General features: G+C 40.5%; 1 protein-coding gene across 4 annotated transcripts in view; it reads left to right on the top strand.

Moving 5' to 3' along the window:
* Positions 1-752: 752 nt before the first annotated feature.
* The window catches only part of ZFYVE16 (zinc finger FYVE-type containing 16), a 33,995-nt gene continuing 26,392 nt past the window's right edge, over positions 753-8,355 (top strand). For 2 of the 4 annotated variants that reach the window (XM_067316228.1, XM_067316229.1), the window contains exon 1: positions 1,071-1,530. The gene's annotated coding sequence lies outside the window, so the exon portion shown is untranslated. Of the gene's footprint in view, positions 827-1,070; positions 1,531-8,355 lie in introns of those variants that run through there. The other 2 variants (XM_067316227.1, XM_067316226.1) reach the window with 2 other exon arrangements.

Below are 8,355 nucleotides of genomic sequence, written 5' to 3'. Positions count from 1 at the left end.
AGTAAATATATACACATTAGATACAATTATTTATGAGACTAAGAAGAGCCTGCCAAGAGATTTGGGAAGCTCGTCTCCATCTAACTTCTTTTAAGTAGAAGAAATGCATGTAGTAACTAGGTGGGGCCTTACCCATTTGTATGCTTTTGTGTATTGTCATATTGTAATTAAATTATCATGATGGAGGCCCTTAATATTTGATCTAGACTTACTCCAGTTCCAACCAATTTGCAGTTAGCTCTAATTATGGTAACTTTTTTGCATCCCTACACCTTACTGAAGTACAGTTGTGTGTGGGGGGGGAAGTATGGGCTATTAAAACATACAGAATTGAGCCAACTGAAATGATGGATTTCTAATGATCATACAGGATTGTCACATCCCAAACCCCGAATCTTCAGTTCCTTGGTGATACTTAATCATCTTTTTCTTCATAGCTGTTAAATGGATAAGCTCGTGCGTTTTTTTGTTTGTTTTTTTAAAGTTGAAAAATCAAGTTGTGAGAAGCGATTCTGAAGTTAGGTTGTAGCACTGCTCTGTCACGTCGCGGTGACCCACGCTGATTTTTAGGGGCTCCCCCCTGAGGCGGCGCGGCCGGTCCGGTCGGGCCCGGGGCTGGCAACGGCCGGCCTCGCGCCGCGGAAGCGCAGCGCCTGGGCCCGGCAGGCTCCTCCCCCGCGGCCGGGAGCTCCTGCGCAGGCGCGGCGCCGGGGGGGAGGTAGGAGGGGGCGGGGCCGGGGGCTGCGCATGCGCGCAGCCCGAGGCGCTGGGAGCACAAACAAGCGGCGGCCGCGGCGGAGCTGCCGGCGGGGGGGCCGCCCCGGAGGTGCGCTGCCGCCGCCGCGGGCCGGGCCCTGCTCCCGGGGCGGGGCGCGCTCTGGCAGCCTCCGCGGGCCGGCGGGGCCCCGCGCGGGCGGAGGGGAGCAGAGCGGAGCGGGCAGCCCGGCCCCGCCGGCCTTGGCCTCCTTCCCGCCCGCCTCGGGCCCGGTGCTGCCGGGGGAGCGCGGCCCGGGTGCCTCGGGCTACCGGCGGGGAGCGGGGAGGCGGCCGGGGCCTCCCGAGCTCTCGCGGGGGGCGGTGGTGTCGGGGAGCCGCTCCTGGGTGGAGGCGGGCGCGGGGCAGCCTGGTGGAGGCTATAAAGTGCCTTAAAAGCAGTGTTTCTCTTCGGCGGCTCGTCATAGCCGTGAGCCGCTTGTGCGCCCCGTTCCCTCTCGGGTAACGGCTGTGTGTTACCTCTCCCCTCGCTGTGACAGTTGTGTTTCGCAGGTGCTAACCGCCTTTTCTTTCACCTGATCCAGCAGGCGCACGTCTCGGTTGAGGAAAAAGCGTCCTAAGCTTGTGTTCAGCGTTGAAGTTTATTCCCGGCCTGAAGAGGGGCTTGGGTGCTTCGGAACGGCGGCAAGTCTCGCGTTGGACAGATACGGTCTTGTATGCACAGATGAAGAGCGAAACTTCATGCACTGAGCATTTTACAGTCTGAAATGCTTCAATGAATGTAGTCTTTGAAAACGGAAAATGAAGTATCTTATGGTAATGAAACAAAACCTAACCCGTATATTTTTGGCAAATAGTATTTTATTTGCAAAATGTGACATGCTAACTGCATGGTGCTTTTGCTATGTATTATAGGAGTCTTCGTGTTATGCTTTGTGTGTTAAACAAAGTGGATGAATTGCATGTACAGTCTTGAAGATATTAGGAAGAGGTAAAAAGATATTTTTGTCTATTTCTGTTCAGCTCACTTTAATATAAGGTACAGAGTACAATGGACTTAATGCCAGGTCTTGTATGCTGTAATACATGCTTCTTGCTAAGCTGGGAAACACTTTTTTCAGTCTATTAAAAAAAAAAATAATGCTACAGGACTGATTATTAGTATGTTCTGGAGAAATTAATACTGTGAAGAAAAGGATCAGGTTCGCTGCCAGTACTGGATGCTATTAGCTTCTAGCTGGGTTACTTAAGTTTTCTACTAGGAATACTGGATTATTAATAATGCAAATCAGAGAAGATTGGACTATCAAAAAACACTGGTTTCCATTGTCTGAGGAGTGATCTTTCAGACTTGATGTAATGATCATATTGTCATGACTCATTTGTGAAGGCTGAGTAAGAAAAGCTGATACAGCCAATAATGATGGAGCTGTAGGCAGTATGTGAGAAGTGCATTTGTTCAGTTAAGCAAGTGGATTCTTCAGTTGTGGGCTTTGTTGTTGATGGTACAGCTGGTGTGCTGTTGGAGCAGTGCTGAAAATCTGTAATTGTTGGCAGACCTCTTCTCTCTGTATGGCTTGCCTGATTCTGTTTTCTGTTCAGAAGATCAATAACGAATTACTGGAGACTAATTAAAAAAATAAACCTTAAGAGGCTAAAGATAGTGTTGACATAAAGTAGTTTGCTTTGCAGCTGCAGTGTTGGTCATAACCTTATAAGGCTGTTGATGGTTTTATATGAAACTATTGAACTGACAGCATATTGCTTTTTAAGCAAGGCAGCTAAGTTTTTATAATGTGCCACGTAGACTTTTTCCTATGTGTCTGAAAACATCTTTGTAACTTCTATCTTAATCCCCTGATTCAGCTAGTAAATTTGCAGCAGGAGCAACTGCTGCAGTTTTGGGTGGCATAATATATTGCATTGCTCAACAAGAACCATTTTGGCTTCTAGCTGACAGCATCTACTCTTCCCCCCACCCCCCACCCTCAAGGCACTTTCTCAGTTGTGGTGAGCATCCCTCTTAAGTTGATTGCTGATTAACTCCTTGGGCAGCTGAGCTGTTAGAGAATTTGTCTGCTGTTCTGTTGGGCGTGTGGGTGTATGGTGTAGGGATAGGGGGGAAAAGCTGGTAATAGAAGAATTGAAGGGGAGGAAGAAGTTACATACTGTGCTGGATGCAAAACTTCATTTCCACAGCACTGTGAACTTAAGATAATTCTTAGTTGCTGTGTTTCTACCAGAGATTTTGTTCTAGGTATGGTAATTTCTAGGTGCCAAGCTGGAAAAATGACTATTGTGACAATACCAAATAAAAGTTTCGGTATAGCTCTCTGCTCAGACCAAGTATAATGTCTAAACAGATGATCAAGTTGAAGTAATGTGACTTTGCAATGAGCAAAAAGACTTCTCTGCTAACTGCAATAGCTGTCTTAATTTTGGAATAACTTTTTGGAGTGAAGACTTGTGTGTTTTGAGTTTTGTGTTCTTTTGGTTTTGTTTTTTAAACCTGATCTTAGTGGGTTTAGCATGTTTTGGCATTCAGCTCTGTCTGATGCAGGCCTGAGTTCTGCAGTGGTGATTAGTTGTGACTAGATTGAGATCTGGTAAAAGGCTGTGTAAATCAGCACTACTGAGACTTTATTTTTTCAGAGATTTTTAGGTGTTTAAAATACTGTTTATCAACAGACTTAAACTGGTTAGCAAGTAGTAATGAATTTATCTGTTTTATTTTACAAGCTGTTATAGTGAAAACTACTAACTGCCTGCATTGAGAGACATCATATTTGATAAAAACTGATTATCCATGCTGTCATTTGTGGCTGTGTTCTAGCCTAGCAAACTTTTATTATCATCCCCTTTTAAAAAAAAAGGATGCACTGAGAAGTCACTAAGGGAAAGTATTCTGTGAACCCTGAAATATTGTTCAGAGTATGTTCGGATATGTTACTATACCTTATAAAGGAAATGGCTTATAAATTTTTTTTTTAAGTACTGACACAGTTGCACTTTGTGCACAGTCATCCAAATCAGAATATACACTCCTCTTTGATACCAGTTTTTACTTAGTAAAGTGTTTGCTTCTGTTTCGTGAGGTACTGTCTCTGTGCAATGTGAAGTGCAGTATCATGAGTTTGCCTGTCAGAGACCAGGCCTTGTCTGATTGGGCAAGTAATGTGCACAGTCTTTTGCTGTTCTCTTTTGTTCCACTTAAGCTTGCTACTTGTCAGGCCTAGAAGGGTGGTCAAGGGTGTTTAACCAGGTGCTGAGATGTGTACTGAATGTTAAGTGATGAGATTCTTTCCAGAGATTGCCACGGCATAACTTTACTTTAATACTGTTCATGTTGGCTACTCTAGATACTGACTTCCTGTGTTAACTGTGATAATTGCTGCCTGCCCTAGCAATTAAGTGTTGGTAGTTTTCCACTAAATAAACTTGAGCAAGACGGTAAAGAATGCTAGTCCTGAAATCATGGCATAAAGAAAAACTTTGAAAGATGAGAAACTTTTATGGCGGGCATGTTTAAAACAGACTGAATGTTTACCTAAAGAAGTGTCAAGTACTATTGGTGTGCCTTTTTGTAATACGTTAACAAAAAGTATTTTTCTCTGTCTTGAAGTTGAAGGATACTCCGTCTGCAAAATGAAGGCTTGATTGTTAACTGGAAAAAAGGCTTTTTGCCAACCCATATACTTGGAAACCCTAGTGATCAGTGTATTCTGTTCTTTAGGTGACATTAGCTGCCAGTTAAGGAAGCAAGACATACTGAAGGACAGATGGTGTGATTAGAATTGGTGGTCTGTAATGGTGTGAAATGTTCATAATGTTACCTGTTTCTATTCATTAGTATTTGAAAACCTTCTTTGGTATATTTCTGGCTGAAGAAATAAGGAATAAGTGATTACCCAAAGACTTCTCTTGAGATGAAGGCCTTGTAGTTTACTCATATAGTATGCAGTAAAATGTTTTAAGGAAATAACAGACCTAATTAGCTCAATATAGAGTTAATTTATAGGTAATTTATAGGACTACTTTCTTAAAGTATGTTGTAAAGATGACTGCTTCTAAATCAGGTGGTCTTAAACTAAGTTATCTAATTTAATCATAACTTCATTCCCCAGTCTAGACATGAGTGTCTGAAATAAAATTTTCTCAGATCTTGCTCTTTAGAGACTAGCTTGTATTGCTGTACTGTAGTCCTATTATCTTTTGATTACTTTTTTTTTTTTTTTGAGAAGAAGAGCTATATCTCTAGTCCAGTCTTTTAGCACATAGATATTTAACTTACAAGATGAAAGTGTATGGTCCTTGGCAGGCAGCAGTTTAAACATACACTGTTTAAAACTTGAAGCTCTTATGGACTCCACAGTATATTATTTTTCAAAGTAGAAAGCTTTAATTTGCATGTCTCATGGTAGCATTAAGGACATAAATCTTCAGATAAGTAGTTATGAACATTGTCCTTTAAAAGTTAGTAACAAATCAGTGAACCAACTTGGAGAGAGTCCAGAAGAGAACAGTGAGAGTATTCAGAGCTCTAGAAAACATGTTCATAAGAGATAACTTAATGCTGTTTAGTCAAGAGAAGGTACATGCCTTTAAATACGTAAGAAGTGACAAAAGCAAGCATTGGACTTGTTCAAGTGTCGGGGTCTCTGTTAGACACACAAATTGAGCTTCCTGTGTTTTTCTTTACAGTGGTGATTCCTTCCTGTCTGTGCACTGCCCCTTCTGCTGTGCTGGCACACCTGTTTGTGTGTCTGTGAGGAACTCATCTGGATGAAAAATAACTAAGGAAAGTCTCTCTCTTTTTTTTTTTTTTTTTTTTTTTTTTTTGACTGGGTCAGTTCTTGCTCTGTGCACAATGTAACTCTGCACGAATATTAAACTGCCATGATGTAAGGAATGGTGAAGGGGCAAATTGTTTACAGTACAGCTCCTCTAAAACCTGCAATAGAAAAAGATCCATAGACTTGAACACCTGTAGTCCTCTATTCCCCACCCAAGCACTCTTGCTCGTACTCATTCACGTGCTTTCCCTCGCTGTACAGAATAATGGCTTCCCTCTCCGGTCTTAATTGTTTGTTTTCTTGATACCTCTGTAGTGTGTGTGGTGGGAGAGGCTTCTGCTATAATTTCTACTTAGTTTAAAAAAGAAGTGTGGTGATGTTGCTGCTGGTTTCAGATTGTTAAAAGTATTATTCTTGTAATTTTTAAAAAAAACATTCAGAATGAATACAGTTCACTAAAACACATGGATCCTAAAAACTTCTTTTGCTCAAGGAAGCAAGCAGCCGTTTAATAAAAACATCACTAGAACTTTTTAATAGCTTCTAATCTGCTTGTTGTTTAAGGTAAATATTGGACTTAGCTGTAGTCAATTCTTTAGAGACTGAAAAGTAAAACTTTGTGTTGTTACAGAAGGATAATCTTAACTGTAAAAACCATCTGGTTTCTTACATCTAGGTGGTAATATTCATATGTGGATTCAGGGGGGAGAGGTGGAGGTTTGAAGACTTGTTCTAGAAAGCCAGAAGAAAAAGCTGAAAATCTGTGAAACATTCCAAGAAAGAGTCGTGACTTCATTTTGAATAACTAACATATTAGTTCTGTATGTCAGTGTTCAAAATACTATATCTTGAATGGAACCATTTTATTTCAAAACTATGTAGAATTAAGTAAATACAATTCCTGTATGCAGTTTCCTAAATTTAGTCGCGTTTTTTGATATTATAACACCATTATTGACCCAATAGACTGAAGTATCATGGTAGTTTTCTAAGCTTTTTATAGAAATAATTTCATCTGTATCTGTGTTGTGACATAAATTAATGTTAACATGCAGTTTCAGTTCTGCATTTTTTGCATTTTTTTCCTTTTCTAGGGAGGTTGATGGGGCAACAGTGTTCTTTGTACACTGCAAATGCATCTTTCTAATCTACATATTTAGCATTACTATCAAACAGAGCATGTGTACATAAATCAAAATTTATCCTATGCCAACTAAGAATGAAAAATATATTTTAAAAGACTTAGTAATTATTCATGATAAGATGAAAGTACCTAAAATGGTTACTTGTGTCTCACCAGTATATATATATTTTTAACTGAAATAAATATTTTAGGGGGAACTACTTCTGGAGTCATTGAGATATCTAAACAGTACTCAGTTCAGAGGGAGGCTTTAAATCTTGTTTATTGGTGATAGATGGTTGTTTGATTCACTGATAATTACAGACTTTTTTAATATTGAAGATAAAGAAATATTCAAAATACTGGTTGTAGTAAATTGGGAGCTTAATTGTAGGTCTATAACTTTGACAGTGTTTTATATAGATAATAAAGAGCAGCAGCTTGAATTGACTGATCCTTGCCAGGACCTTGTGCTGTGTGTCTCTTTGACTCTGGAAAATTGGTTCAGGGAGATGAATCAGCAGAGGGCTAACTTTGCTCTCCCTGGAAAGTAAATGGCTTTCGGTCTCTTTAGCTCTTTGATCTGGATTCTTGTGGGATTAGATGAGGGTGGGTGCCAGCACAAGTGATGACTTGGGAATGTGTGCTGCAGAGTGGCGAGGGGCTTGAGACCACCTCTTTTGGTAGCAGCTGTTAAGAGTCTATTAATTGTAACATCAAGTTGTACCTGAATGGTCAGTATGTGTGACAACCCCTGAAGAGAATATTATCAAAATTATGTATTTCTCAATCCCCAATTTTCTCATAATCCTTTAATATTTCTAATTTATATGATGTTTTGTTTTTTAAACAGAAGTTACTTAGTTGCTTGTCAATAAATACATCCTTTAGTATGGATGGGACCTGTACTTTAATTTCTGCTAATGAGTCACCAAAAGCTGTTGCCCTTGTAAGGCTCTTAATTGCTTCCATGGGGTCACATAATAAAATAATTTCTATGCGTGAGAACTGTGCTCAAATGAGTGTAAAAGAAATGGCATTAAACATCTGCTTGCTCCTATTTGTCGTGATCATACGTGCCGTGTGAGACTTGACCTATCATGCAGTGTGCTGAAGACTGGTGGAGTGACTGGCTGAGGATCTAGCTATATTCAGATTTTTCTTATCTTTTGCTTATATGTGGGCAGAGAGTACCCCATTAAGTTATGATGAATACTAGTTTCACCTTTCTTAGGCTTTACAAATCTCTATTTGAACTATGTATTTAAAAAATATTCATGCATATTGATGTGGTAAAAAGTGAAAGCTGCTGGTCTGAATCATTTAGTGGGAGGAAGGACACTTCAGTGAAGTAAGACAAAGAACATAAATTTGTAGCTGCAGGGTGGCATGAGTGATACGAGAGGATTTAAGTATCTTTTGGGGCACTAAGCACAGAGAAGAGTCAATGCTGGCTAGTCCAAGTACTTTGATTAGGATAGGATGTGGAGTCATCAAATGCAAAGAGAGTAAGGGGCACTCTTTAGAGTAGAAGGAAAACCAGAAAGACCTCTGCAGGTCTATTTTCCGGTCATGAGACTAAAGGGATCCAAGTCCCTTCAGTTTGCTTAAGGGAAGTATAAGTCATGTCTTGATTATCTGTTATAGGTAACTGCATGTTGTGGGCATTTAGACATGAAAAAGATGCAAAAATAGAAGGTTCTTCAGAGTCCAGAAAGCTTTAAC

Source organism: Apteryx mantelli, chromosome Z (genome assembly GCF_036417845.1).
Source record: "Apteryx mantelli isolate bAptMan1 chromosome Z, bAptMan1.hap1, whole genome shotgun sequence".
Classification (NCBI taxonomy): Eukaryota; Metazoa; Chordata; class Aves; order Apterygiformes; family Apterygidae; genus Apteryx; species Apteryx mantelli.
The sequence above is the reverse complement of the archived record's forward strand: the minus strand, read 5'-3'. Positions and strand labels throughout refer to the sequence as shown.